The sequence below is a fragment of the Microtus pennsylvanicus genome, chromosome X (assembly GCF_037038515.1).
Source record: "Microtus pennsylvanicus isolate mMicPen1 chromosome X, mMicPen1.hap1, whole genome shotgun sequence".
Classification (NCBI taxonomy): domain Eukaryota; kingdom Metazoa; phylum Chordata; class Mammalia; order Rodentia; family Cricetidae; genus Microtus; species Microtus pennsylvanicus.
Window position 1 is genome coordinate 92,812,121 of NC_134601.1, and position 12,481 is coordinate 92,824,601.

General features: G+C 42.0%; 1 pseudogene; it reads left to right on the forward strand.

Annotated features, from left to right (window-relative positions):
- Positions 1-6,429: 6,429 nt before the first annotated feature.
- LOC142840411 (Y-box-binding protein 1 pseudogene) lies at positions 6,430-7,451 on the forward strand (annotated as a pseudogene).
- Positions 7,452-12,481: the final 5,030 nt, after the last annotated feature.

Sequence of the window (12,481 nt, forward strand, 5' to 3'; positions counted from 1 at the left end):
TTATCTTTTCCAAGTGACTTCTCTTCCTCAAACCGAACCTTTATTAATTTTGACGGTATCCATAATTTTTCCTCACCTGTGGAGACAAGAGCAAAACCCCTTCCCCAACGCAGCACATCTCCTGGCTTCCATTGTGAGGTCAGTACATCCTTGAAATAAACTGGTTGATTTAGTTCAGCAGACTTTTCCATTATCCAATGTCTTTCTGCAGCCGTCGTTCCCTTCTCATTAGCGTTGAGAAAATTCAAGGTTAATAAAGCATTATGTAACCTATTTCTAGGGGTGTTTTCCACCCCTTTCTGTTTGTTCAACATATCCTTTATAGTTCGATTTGATCTTTCTATGACTGCTTGACCTGTAGGATTGTATGGTATACCTGTAACATGCTTGATGTAATGATCAAAAAACCGTTTCATTTTCCTAGAGACATAAGCAGGACCATTATCTGTCTTTATTTGTGTAGGTATACCCATGATAGCCATGACTTCTAATAAATGAGTGATTACTGAATCAGCTTTTTCTGAACTTAAAGCAGTTGCCCACTGAAAGCCTGAATAAGTGTCGATGGTGTGATGAACATACTTCAATTTGCCAAATTCTGCAAAGTGGAACACATCCATCTGCCAGATTTCATTTCTATGAGTGCCCTTTGGATTACCTTGTGCTAGAGGACCTGGCAGACCCGTATGGGATCGGATGTGTGTTATGTACATAGGGCAAAGCCTGTTCCTGATCAAATCTTGAACCTGGATAAACAATGAGGTTAGTTCTGTATCATCAGGTATAAATTCAGCAGTTTCAATATGTAAAATAACTCTTTCTGCATATTGTGAATCAGTAACTATATTAATAGGTTCTTTAAAATCTCTTAGTACCATAAGAATGGCATATAATTCTGCCTTCTGGACAGAATCATAAGGACTTTGTTCCACCTTACCCAAGTCTTCTGATTTGTAACCTGCCTTCCCTGATTTATTGGCATCAGTATAGAATGTACGGGCTCCAGTTATTGGAGCATCACAGACTATTCGAGGAAGGATCCAAGAAGTTCTCTTTATGAAGTTGAGCCGCTTGCTTTTTGGATAGTTGTTATTAATGTCTCCCAAAAAATTAGCACAAGTTCTTTGCCATGGTTCATTATCTTCCCATAATTTCTTTAGTTCATCAGCAGTGAAAGGCACTATAATTTCTGCTGGGTCTATGCCTGCTAGTTGACGAAGTCTCAGCTTGCCTTTTATAATTAACTCAGAGACTTTTTCCACATAAGTTTTCAGTTTCTTACTTGGTTTATGTGGTAAAAAGATCCATTCCAAGATAATATCATCTCTCTGCATTAAAATTCCTGTAGGAGAAATTTTTGATGGTAATATGACGAGAATACAATCGAGCTCTGGATTCACCCTGTCCACATGTGCCTGTTGTAATTTCTCCTCAATCATTGTCAGTTCCTTTTCTGCTTCAGCTGTTAATTCTCTGGGACTGTTTAAATCTTTATCACCATCCAAGGTCTTGTTCAAATGAATTATTAGATCAGGTGTTATCCCAATAGTTGGTCGTAAACTGGAAATGTCTCCTTACAGTCTTTGAAAGTCATTAAGAGTCCGTAGGCGATGTCTCCGAATTTGTGCCTTCTGTGTCTTAATTTTTTGCAAACCTATTCTATAACCTAAATAATTAACAGAATCTCCCTTCTGAATCTTTTCAGGAGCAATTTGCAATCTCCATTTAGGTAACAGTATCTGTATTTCTTCAAACAGTCTGTTCAAGGTATCTATGTTTGAATCAGATAACAATATGTCGTCCATGTAATGGTATACTATATATTTGGGAAATTTCTTGCGTATTATTTGCAATGGTTGGTTCACAAAATATTGGCACAGGGAGGGGCTATTTAACATACCCTGGGGGAGGACGGTCCAGTGGTACCTCCTCGAAGGTTGAGAATTGTTATAAGTAGGCACTGTGAAGGCAAATTTTTCTCTATCTTCTTTTTGCAAAGGTATAGTGAAAAAACAATCCTTTAAATCAATAACTATGAGAGGCCATCCTTTTGGTAATAAAGAGGGCAACGGAATTCCAGATTGCAGAGGGCCCATAGGTTGAATAACCTTGTTGATGGCCCTGAGATCTGTCACCATTCTCCATTTACCTGATTTTTTCTTAACCACAAATACAGGAGAATTCCGAGGGCTGGTAGATTCTTCTATATGTCCAGCATCTAGTTGCTCTTGTACCAGCTGTTCTAAAGCCTGTAGCTTTTCCTCAGCTAAAGGCCATTGCTTTGTCCATATTGGTTTCTCAGTCAACCATTTTAGAGGCAAGGCTGTTGGTATTTCTGAAGGGACATCAATTGCTTGTTCTTGCACAGCCCTAATGGCCGGTTTTGTCCATTTGTAATAACTTTTAATATTCTTTTCAGAAATATGGGCTCTAGAAGTAGCAGGAATGTTAATTTGAGTATTCCATTGTTGTAATAGGTCACGACCCCATAAATTCATTGCAATATTGGCTACATAAGGCCTTAATTTTCCTATTTGTCCCTCAGGCCCTATACATTCAACCCATCTCGTGCTCTGCCTTACTCGAGATAGGGTTCCAATTCCCAGGAGCTGAACATTTACATTCTGAAGAGGCCAATATGGATGCCAAGATTCTGGGGTAATGATACTTACATCAGCACCTGTGTCCAGTAGGCCAGTAATAAAAATGCCATTTACACACACTCTCAGCTTAGGTCTTTGATCATTTATAGAAGTTTGCCAAAACACACGTAACTCATCTTTCTGATTACTATTGCTTGTAACAGTAGGCATGTGGCTTTCTAATTGTCCTGACGAGGCATGTTCTCTGCAGAAACTGGGAATGTCTGAACCATGTTTGCCATGGGGGCCTGAGAGGCCCCCCTCTCACGTTTCCTGTCTGTATCAGGTTGCCTTGTCTATCTCTTGTAGACCTGCATTCATTCGTCCAGTGTCTGCCTTTCCCACATCTTCTACATAAACCTGAAGGCTGATTCCTTCTATTCCTGTTATTTCTAGAAGACGCATTATTATTATTTCTGAAAACCCGTTGTTTACAATTCCTTTTCATATGACCCATTTTGCCACAATTAAAACATTTGGTATTCTGGTGTCTCCTTTTACCATTGGAAATTGCTTCTTCTACCCATGCTTCAGTGCCATAGTCAAATGTGTCAACATCTAGTGTATGCAAGACCCATTCTTCCAAGGACGCTGATCTGAACATTAAAGGCCTCAAGATCCTTTTGCATTCCACATTAGCATTTTCGTAAGCCAAAGACTCAATTATTATACATCTTGCTTCTGGGTCAGGTATCCCTATTTGTACAGCCTTAGTTAATCTTTGTAAAAAGTCACTAAAGGGTTCTCTCTAACCCTGTTTAACTGTGACAAATGATTCCATTCTCTGTCCTGGGTCTTGTACTCTGTCCCAAGCCCTTAAGGCTGCTGTAGTACACATGGAGAGTATGTTTTCATCCAAATTAGCTTGTTCCTGAGGGTTGGAAAAGAGCCCTTCACCTAGAATTTTATCTAGGGAAACGTCAATTCCCTTCGCCTTTTCCTGCTGTTCTAAAAGTCTAGCCTCTTGCCTGAATAAGCATTTCCATTTTAATTGCGGTCCACTCTCAAGGACCGCGGAGCTCAGCTGGAGCCAGTCCAAGGGGGTTGCTCTGCTTGTTGTGGCCCAAGATTTTAGCATCTCTTTAACAAAAGAGGAGTGCATCCCAAAAGACATGATGGCCTGTTTAATTTCTTTGAGATCATTCATACGGACAGGCTCCCATGTATCTTCCTTGATGACCCTAGGGTTTCTGGAACCAACCACCTTTTCTGTTGTTATTACAGGAAAGGCATGTAAGGCTGTAGGTAGAGCTTTGTGAAAATTGTCCCGGAGGGATTTATCCACAGATGTAGTTAAAATTTGCCTTTCTACCCTTTGCTCTTCTTCATCAGAATTTAGAAATTCCTCAATCTTTTCAATTCTATTCACCATTGCTTTTTGTAATGTCTGAATCTCCTGCCCAGAATTATGTTCTAAAGCCTTCATTGAGGATTCTAGAGTATGAAATTTGTCCAGTAGAGATAACTTGTCATCTTTGGACATAATTTTTATGGCATAAACCGTGCCTTCTTGTATTGACAATCTTTCCGCCAATCTGTCATAAGCTTTAGACAAAATTCGATTGTCACATTCAGCAGTTTTGATTCTCTCAGTTAATGTTTCAGTTCCTACAGAAAGGGACTGCTGGAACTTACGATCTAATTCAGCTGTTCCTTCTTCCATAGTAATGAATTTCTCCTTAACATCAGCATGTACCTTTTCTAGATTTTGCTCAGTTAACCGAGTCATGTTAAACAAAGATTTGTTTTCTTCCTGGAGAACTTCAAACTGATTCTTGAGAAGATTGTTGTCGCTCTCAATAGTTTTCAAACGTTCAACCTCTGCCTTAAGAGATTTGATCATTTTCCTATTATCAAACCAAATAGTGCTAAGGAAAATTAAGAATCCCAGGAATATCCATATATGTGGTGTGGTAGACACCTCTTGTAAGATCTCCCAAATGGTGCACTCAAAAAAACTATTGAAATCGGATGCAGTCACGTTCTCAGACATTATTTAGAAAAGAAAAAGTTCTCTTACCTGTAATAACTGGTTCCTGCCAGTGGTGGCGAAAGAGTCCAGTTGAATCCACGTGTCCTAAATCTGAAATAAAATGACTCAAAAACAAAATTGAAACAGACACCAGGCTGATAAGTATTTTTTGCCGGGGCTCTCAGGCCGCTGTCACGTGACCTGAGCGCTGGCGGCGGTGGGAGGGGAACAGACACAGGCAGCGAGCGCGCCGGCGGGCGAGCATGGGAAATCTGGCCGGGACGGCTCAGAACAGAGACTTAGGCGCTGTTAAAAAGGCTCTGTCGATTTCAAACCCACTGCTTGATACTCTAGCAAGCAGCAGGGAAAATCGAGTCGCTCAGAATCTCAGCTGTTTCAGCGCGCGCCCAGAGAGACCGCTGCAGCGGCCCGGGGTGCAAGAGACTCCGATTCGGGGCCGGTTCTCGGCAAAGCCCCACGGGGCAGGCGCCAAATGTACCCGCACAAAATAAAGGCAATGCAGATATCAAAGAATATTTAACACTTTAATGTTAAACTTACAGAACCAAAGTTCCAGCGTAGTACAGGTAGGGAGGAAAAAAGGGGCGCGCCGCCTCTCCGCGCACCATTTATTGGCAGGGATTCGCCTGAGGCAAACCCCGCCCTCTAAAGGGAGCTGACTTAACCCCTTCAGATGTGGAGAGATATTAATGACCACTGACTGTTTCTTCCTGTTCTTATACTGGTGGTGAGGGTCATGGTGGAGTTTGTGTTGGTGTATGTGTGTGTGTATGTGTGTGTGTGCGTGCATGTGTCCATATACCCCTCCTATGGATTTTATCAGTGTGAGATTTTCTATTTCCTATGTTTACATGGGTGACATTAACTTCCTTGGGTTGGAGTTTTCCTTCAGCACCATCTATAGGACTGGGTTTCTAGAAATATAATTGTTTAAATTTGACTTTCTCATGAAATGTTGTATTTGATCCATCGATGAAAGTTTTACCGGGTTTATTAGTCCGTGCTGGTATCGATAGGCACTTATTATCTGCAAGAATTCTGTCCAGACCATTCTGCCTTTTAACGTCTCCATTGAGTTGTCGGTGGGATTCTTATATACATGCCTTTATATTTTACTTTCTTTTTTTTTCTCTCGCAGCTTTTAACATTTGTTTCTTATTCTGCAACATTAGTGTTGGTTTATTAGGTAGAGTGGGGACATTCTTTTCTGATCCGTCCTTTTGTAGCCTTGAAATCTACTTGTATTTTTTATAGACAAATCCTACAATTAGGTCAGGAAAATTTCTAGGATTTTGTAAAATGTATTCTCTGAGTTTTGGGGTTGGGATAATTCTCTTTCAATACCTATTATTCTTAGGTTGGGTCTTTTCATGATATGAGATTTTTTTGGATGTTTTCTGTTAGGAATTGTTTAGATTTAAGATTTTCTTTGAATGATGAATCCATTTCCTCTTTATTGTCTTTATTCCCGGAGATTTCCTCTTCCACTTCTTGTATTTTGTTGGGGATGCTTGCATCTGTGTTTCCAATTTGTTTACACAGATTTTCCATTTCCAGAGTTCCCCAGGTTTGTGTTTTCTTTATTGTTTCTATTCCAATTTTCCTGTCTTAAATAGTTTCTATCATCAGTTTGTATTTTTCTTGAATTTTTTGTCCTTTTTTAAAGGATTTGCTGATAACCTCTAATTTTGTGGTTGTCTTTTCCTTGATTTATGTAAGAATATCGTTCTTCTCTCCTTTAAGGGCTTTAATCCTCATGACAAACTTTAATTTATGATTATTTTCTTGAGGTCGATGTACACCACGAGTGGACAGCTGGCCCCAGAGGGCTTTGAGAGCACCACTGAGGCTGCTGATCTAGTCACCAATCCACCACTGGAGGAGACACAGCAGTCCCTGCAGACTGGAGTCACCACTACAGCAGCCATTACCAGAGAGGCAAAGACCCAGCAGCCAGCTGATGCCGCTGATGCCATCCTCAGGGCTGGAGATACCAAGCCTGGCTCTATGAGCAGCAGCGCAGGCAGTGACATCCCAGATGGTCTCACAGCAGCAGTGCCGGCCATCAGGGAGAAGAAGCAAATCGCAAGGAAGGTTTTGGGCATAGTTAAATGGTTCAATGTCAAGAAGGGTTACGGCTTCATCAAGGTAAATGACACCAAAGAAGACATATTCGTCCACCAGTCTGCCATAAAGATAAATAACCCCAAGAAGTACCTTCGCAAGGTAAGAGACGGAGAGTCTGTGGAGTTTGATATTGTTGAAGGAGAAAAGGGTGCAATGGCGTTAAATGTTACAGGTCCCGGTGGAATAGAAATTCGAGATGGTAAATATGCATCAGAGCATAACCAGTATAGATGCTATCTAGGTCGTAGGGGTCCTCCACGTAATTCACAGCAATATTACCAGAATGGGAAGAGTGGGGGAAGGAAGGAGCAATCAGAATGCACTCATGAAGGCCAAGCTCAACAAGACGAGCAAAGACAAGTGATGGAGGGTGCTGGCCAACAAGGTACAATGGGAGAGGTATACCAGTGAGACCCTATATGTATCACAATTACAGACCACAGTTCCTCGGGAGCTCTCCTCGCCAAAGACAGCAAAGACAGGACAGCAATGAGCACTATGAGGAAAATCAAGGAGAGGAGACCCAAGGTCAGCAGCCACCTCGAGGTCATAATCACCGCAACTTCAATCACCAACAAAGACGCCCAAAGAATTCCAAGCCACAGAGTGTGAAAGAGATACCAAAGGCATCTGATCCACCATATAATAATCTGTATGCAGCCAAGATCAAGCAAGGCGTGACTGAGTAAATGCTGGGTTACCATCTATACCATCACGTGGTCTGCACATCCAAGAAGAAATGGAGATGAAATACCATAAATAAAGAATGAACATCAAGTGCTTTCTTTGGACAGATGACCGGATAGAGTAGAAATATCAGCATTAACTATGCATCATTTATTACCTAACAAATGTGTTGGGTATTTTGAAATTGGTTTTTCGCAATATACTTCAATGTTCTTTCAATTATGCCAACCAACTTTAAACACCTCTAAATAAAGGTCTTAAATACTAATTCCAAAAGATCATTTCTTGTGCTTAGGCTGTGTTGGAATATCAGGGCATGCTATACTGGAATGGTTGGGCTCTGGTGGTGACATAGTACCACGGGCTTCTGGTGGGGTAGGGTGTTTCTACCTGGTTTTGAAGGAGTGGGCCTGATCTGTGGGTATAAGTGTTTGAATGTAATTGGCCCCCACAATCTCATGGGGAGTGGCATTAATAGAAGAAGTAGATTTGTTGGAGTGTCTATGGCCGTTTTGGGGGAAGTGAAGGTTGTCACTGTGGGGTGGGGTTTGAGGTTTTCTATGCTCAGGATACCAACCACTTTCTCCGTCAACTTACTGTTATCTGCAAGATGTGGGAGTCTCAGACACTCCTCCAGCTCCATGTCTGCCTGCATCCCACCATGTTGCTGAGGTCAGGCATGTGTCAGGCATGTCCCTAAATAGAAGCCTTGAGACCATTGTGTAAAGTTGAGGAATTGAAGCCTGGGTTGCCTTGAAGACACAATGTTTTAGAGATGTCAGAGTCATGGGATACCTGCCAAGGAGACCTGCTAACAGGGAGTGGAACCAGCCCAAGAGAAAGCAGTCTATTGAAGTCAGCAACGCTGAACAGAGTAGGAGATCTGAGAGTGAATTGATATCAGGGATGGAGATGCAGAGTTTGTAGTTTGTGCAGCTGGCTGTCAGTCTTTCAGCAGTCTAGAATTTCCTCACTATACTCCCTTCCCTACGTTTTGGATGGTAATGTCTGTCATGTGCCAGTACCTGTTGGAAGGATGTGACCTGATTATTCTGAATTTGTAAGGGGTTACAATTAAGAGATTACATGAATCTCAGAAGAAACTTGGGACTTTAAACATTGTTGAGACTGTGATCAACTCTGGAGAGATTTCACTTTGGACTAAAGGAATTTAGTCTCAACTTTGTTGAGACTTTGAGTGACTCATGAGATTTTTCGGTTTGGACTAAATGAATTTAGCATTATGATATTGTAAAGTTTATGTGGTCAGGCAATAGAATGTGGTGGTCTAAATATAACTGTTCTCCGTAATCTCACAGGGAGTAACACTATTAGTAAGTGTGCCTTTGTTGTAGTAGGCATGGCCTTCTTGAAGGAAATGTGTCAATATGGAGGTGGGCGTTGAGGTTTCCTATGCTCAGGTTGTCTCAGATGCCTTCCTGTAACCTACATGATGTAGGACTTTAAGCTACACCACAGCACCAGCTCTGTCTGCAAGCTGTCAGGCTGCTTGTCATGATGATAGTGCACTGAACCTCTGAAAGTATAAGTGATCCTCTCCATTAGATGTTTTTATTTATACAAGTTCCTGTGGTCTTAGTGTCTCTTCAGAGCAACAGAAACCATAAGACACTGAGTTTCAGGATTATGGTCTGGAATCTGGGTATCAGAATTCTGGTCTAGCCTGTGATGTAGAAGAAGGATTCCTCCATAACTGCGGACAGGCATGTTGATGATCAGAGGAGGGACAATAAGTGTTAGGTAGGCCCAGATTATACAATGCCAGGAGCAGTCTTATTGAGGATGCTGGCCTGGCCTCTGGAGAAAGAGGGGCTTCCAACAGAGGTGTGAGCCAGGTGGTGTAACTAGGATTACGGGAAATAGGGGAGATATTGGGCACTTATCAGTATGGAAATGGGGGTGGCTTACCTGGTTTCTAAGAAGATGGACCTGCATTTAATGGGATGGAAGCCTTCCACCAGAGGAGTGGGCCGGGATATGGTGAGAAGGAGAGGACAGGCAATTGGATTGAGGTTCTCAAGAATGGGCATAATGGGGGGCAGTCTTATCATGGAATCAGGATGCTGGCCTGGCTTCTGGTAGAAGAAGGGTTTCTTCCAGATTTCGGGGCTAGGATATGGTGCCAAGGCTTGGGATTAAATTGGGAAAACACCGGAAGAGTTGGGAAGATCGTACCAAATGTTCAGGGTGCTGGCCTGGACTCTGTAGATTGGAAAATATCCACCAGAGATGTGGGCCTTGTTTTCAGGAGCTGGTCTGGAATCTTATGGGGTGGAAGGCTTGTGCCAGAGGTACAGGCCATGATATGGTCTCCTCAATCCTTCTTAATGAAAAAGGACCCCTTGGTTTGTTCAGCATTCAGTTCCCTCCCATTTACTAATTTCTTTTATCCCAGTGGTGCAAAGGAAGTTATCAAACTAGGTTTTCTTTCATGAGATGGGAGGGTGGCACAACTCGTTAATCACGGCATCTTTATTTCTGTATCCACCTTCTAGGAAGTTGACTGTTGTCTTTAATAATAACCTCACCCCGCCTAGGCTGCAAGCAATGGTCAGGCATCCTCATTTGGTCTTGGACCTCATTTGGTCATTTCAGTTCCCTGTACTCTGAGAGGTGATGTCTGCTGTTGGTCAAATCAAAAATCAGGGCCCGAGGCAACAAGTTTGATAAGCCAGAAAGTCACCTTTGTCAGTAGAGAAGCTCTGTCCTGCAGCTGCCTAGATTGCACCTGGAGCCTCTGGTGTTCCATCCGTCACAGGCATTCAGGCACAAGGTCTTCCTGTCTAAACAAGTCGACTTCAGTGAACATCTTTTCCAAGCTTCTCCCGATTCTCTAGGGTAGGGCAGATCAGGGTGAGAAATTTGCTTCTCACCTCCACCTCTCAACTCAGAATATTGTGCCTTGGTCTGAATGGAACACAGCAAAAGCAAATTCCTTACCCAAGGTCTAACAAGACAGGCAACCAAGTGAAGAAGACACGTTTGGGAAGGGGACAAGCTGTCAGCTGAGTTGGTGGGAGCGTTTTTACAGGAAATCTGACCAGTTAGTTCCTTCGAGTATGGTCTCACCCAGGGCTATTTGCATTATCTGCTCATGACTCAGTCACTGCCCCAGGGACAGGGCTACTCCAGAGTTTGCTGTCAAGATCAGATGTGGATGCACTTGGAGTTCATAGCTGAGGGAAGCTACTCCTAATCCTCACAGTGGAAAGCAGGGCCAAAAGTCTGAGCTGATCCCTGCTAACAGGGAAGGGAAAACATATTCATAGATGTGAGCAAATATGCGGGAAATAAGACTCAGAATGTAGAAAATACACATTACAATAAACAGATATGTACAACTGAAGCCATCAGGATTCTGATATCTAATGCATTTTTAAAGGAAAGTTTAGTAAGAAGACAAAGAAAAGAGGATGATCCCAATCTCTACCACTGAGGTTAATAGCAAAACCACTCCATACCAAAACACAACTCTCACCTCCCGGGCTACAGGCTCTAGTTTATTCTGCACCCACATTTGAGTGACTTTAGCCTGTGATATCATATTTGGATAACCCTGAATTCCATGTTCCAAAGTGGCCACTATCTCGTCATGATTTTGTAATAGTAGAATAAAGAATAGTCACGAGCCAAACCATTTTGAAATACTTTGAAAGAAATATATCCGCATATTGCAACAAAGTGTGGAATTCTGTACTGTGGGCCTGAGATGCAATCTAGTTTCACTGGAAGCCCCTAACTTGGTGCCATCCATTGGTTTGTGAGTACATTTCCAAGTCACTGGCCAGTGACAGGATGTGAAGTCAGGCACAGGACTGGTCTGTGAATGTCTACTATGGGTGATAAAGATATCACAAGACAAAGTGTGGTTGAGCCCTGAGCTGCAGTGTCCCAAGCTCTCCACTATTACAGAAATTCTAATCAGTAGGTAGAGTTGCAGAAGATTCAGAGTAAGCTGCTGTTCTTCCAGGAACTTTTGTTCTCAGGAGGGAACTATTCTGAAAAACTCTACACTCCACTTTTGCTGGATATTCAGAAATATTTTTTTGAGATAGCATTTCTCAGCATACCTTTGTAGCATGTCCGAAAATTCTCTCTGTAGATCAGCCGAGCCTCATACTCACATAGATACATCTGCTTCTTCCACCTAAGTGCGGGATTAAATGTCTGGTCCACCACTGACTGGCTACGTTCAAAACTATTAATTCTCCAGGTTGCAAACAGGCCCCCATACAGTGCCTAAGTGAATGGCTGACCTGAGAGCAATGTGGATTGACTGGTGATCGTGTGGATGCAAGTGTACTTAGGCAAACACTGAGGGATGCTGGGAAAAGAACCCTAGACTCTCCAAGATGACACACAAGTGAAGCTTTTGGGAAGAAAGCCTTTTGCCTCCAGTTGGTAACAAAGACTTTACTGCCAATGACAAGCTCAGGTTGATGGTAAAACCCACATGGTATTAAAAAGGGAAACAACTACCATGTGTTTTACTCTGACTTGTCCATGTTCACCATGAGAAGCACACAGGCATGAATATAGGCACACACAGAGACACATAGACACACATGCTGACAAATATTTAAATATATATGTAATTGTAGTGTGTTTTGGGGTGTAGAGAGAAACTTTATTTCACTCTGAGGTATCTGACAAAATTGGGAAATTGAATAAAAAGAGTTTATGAGAATGAGCAGCATGAAAACATACAGGTATGTTGTATTAGTCCCAGTGGAAAGGAATGTGTCTTCCCACAGAGATGGCTACATAATTGTCTCTGTTCTGATGGATGTGCTCATTTCCAAGGGAATTGTAGTTATAAAATGGGTTTATTTCAAATTCAAGGTCCAATTGCATATTATTTTCCCAAATTAACATTTTTAATTTTGCCTTGTAGGTTTTGCTTCATGGATCCCAATTCCACTCATATCCTTGTCCCTTCCAATCACCCCACTAGCCTTACTAACTCCCCCATCTAGAAAAAAAGAAAAACAAAATATACAAAAAAAATAAA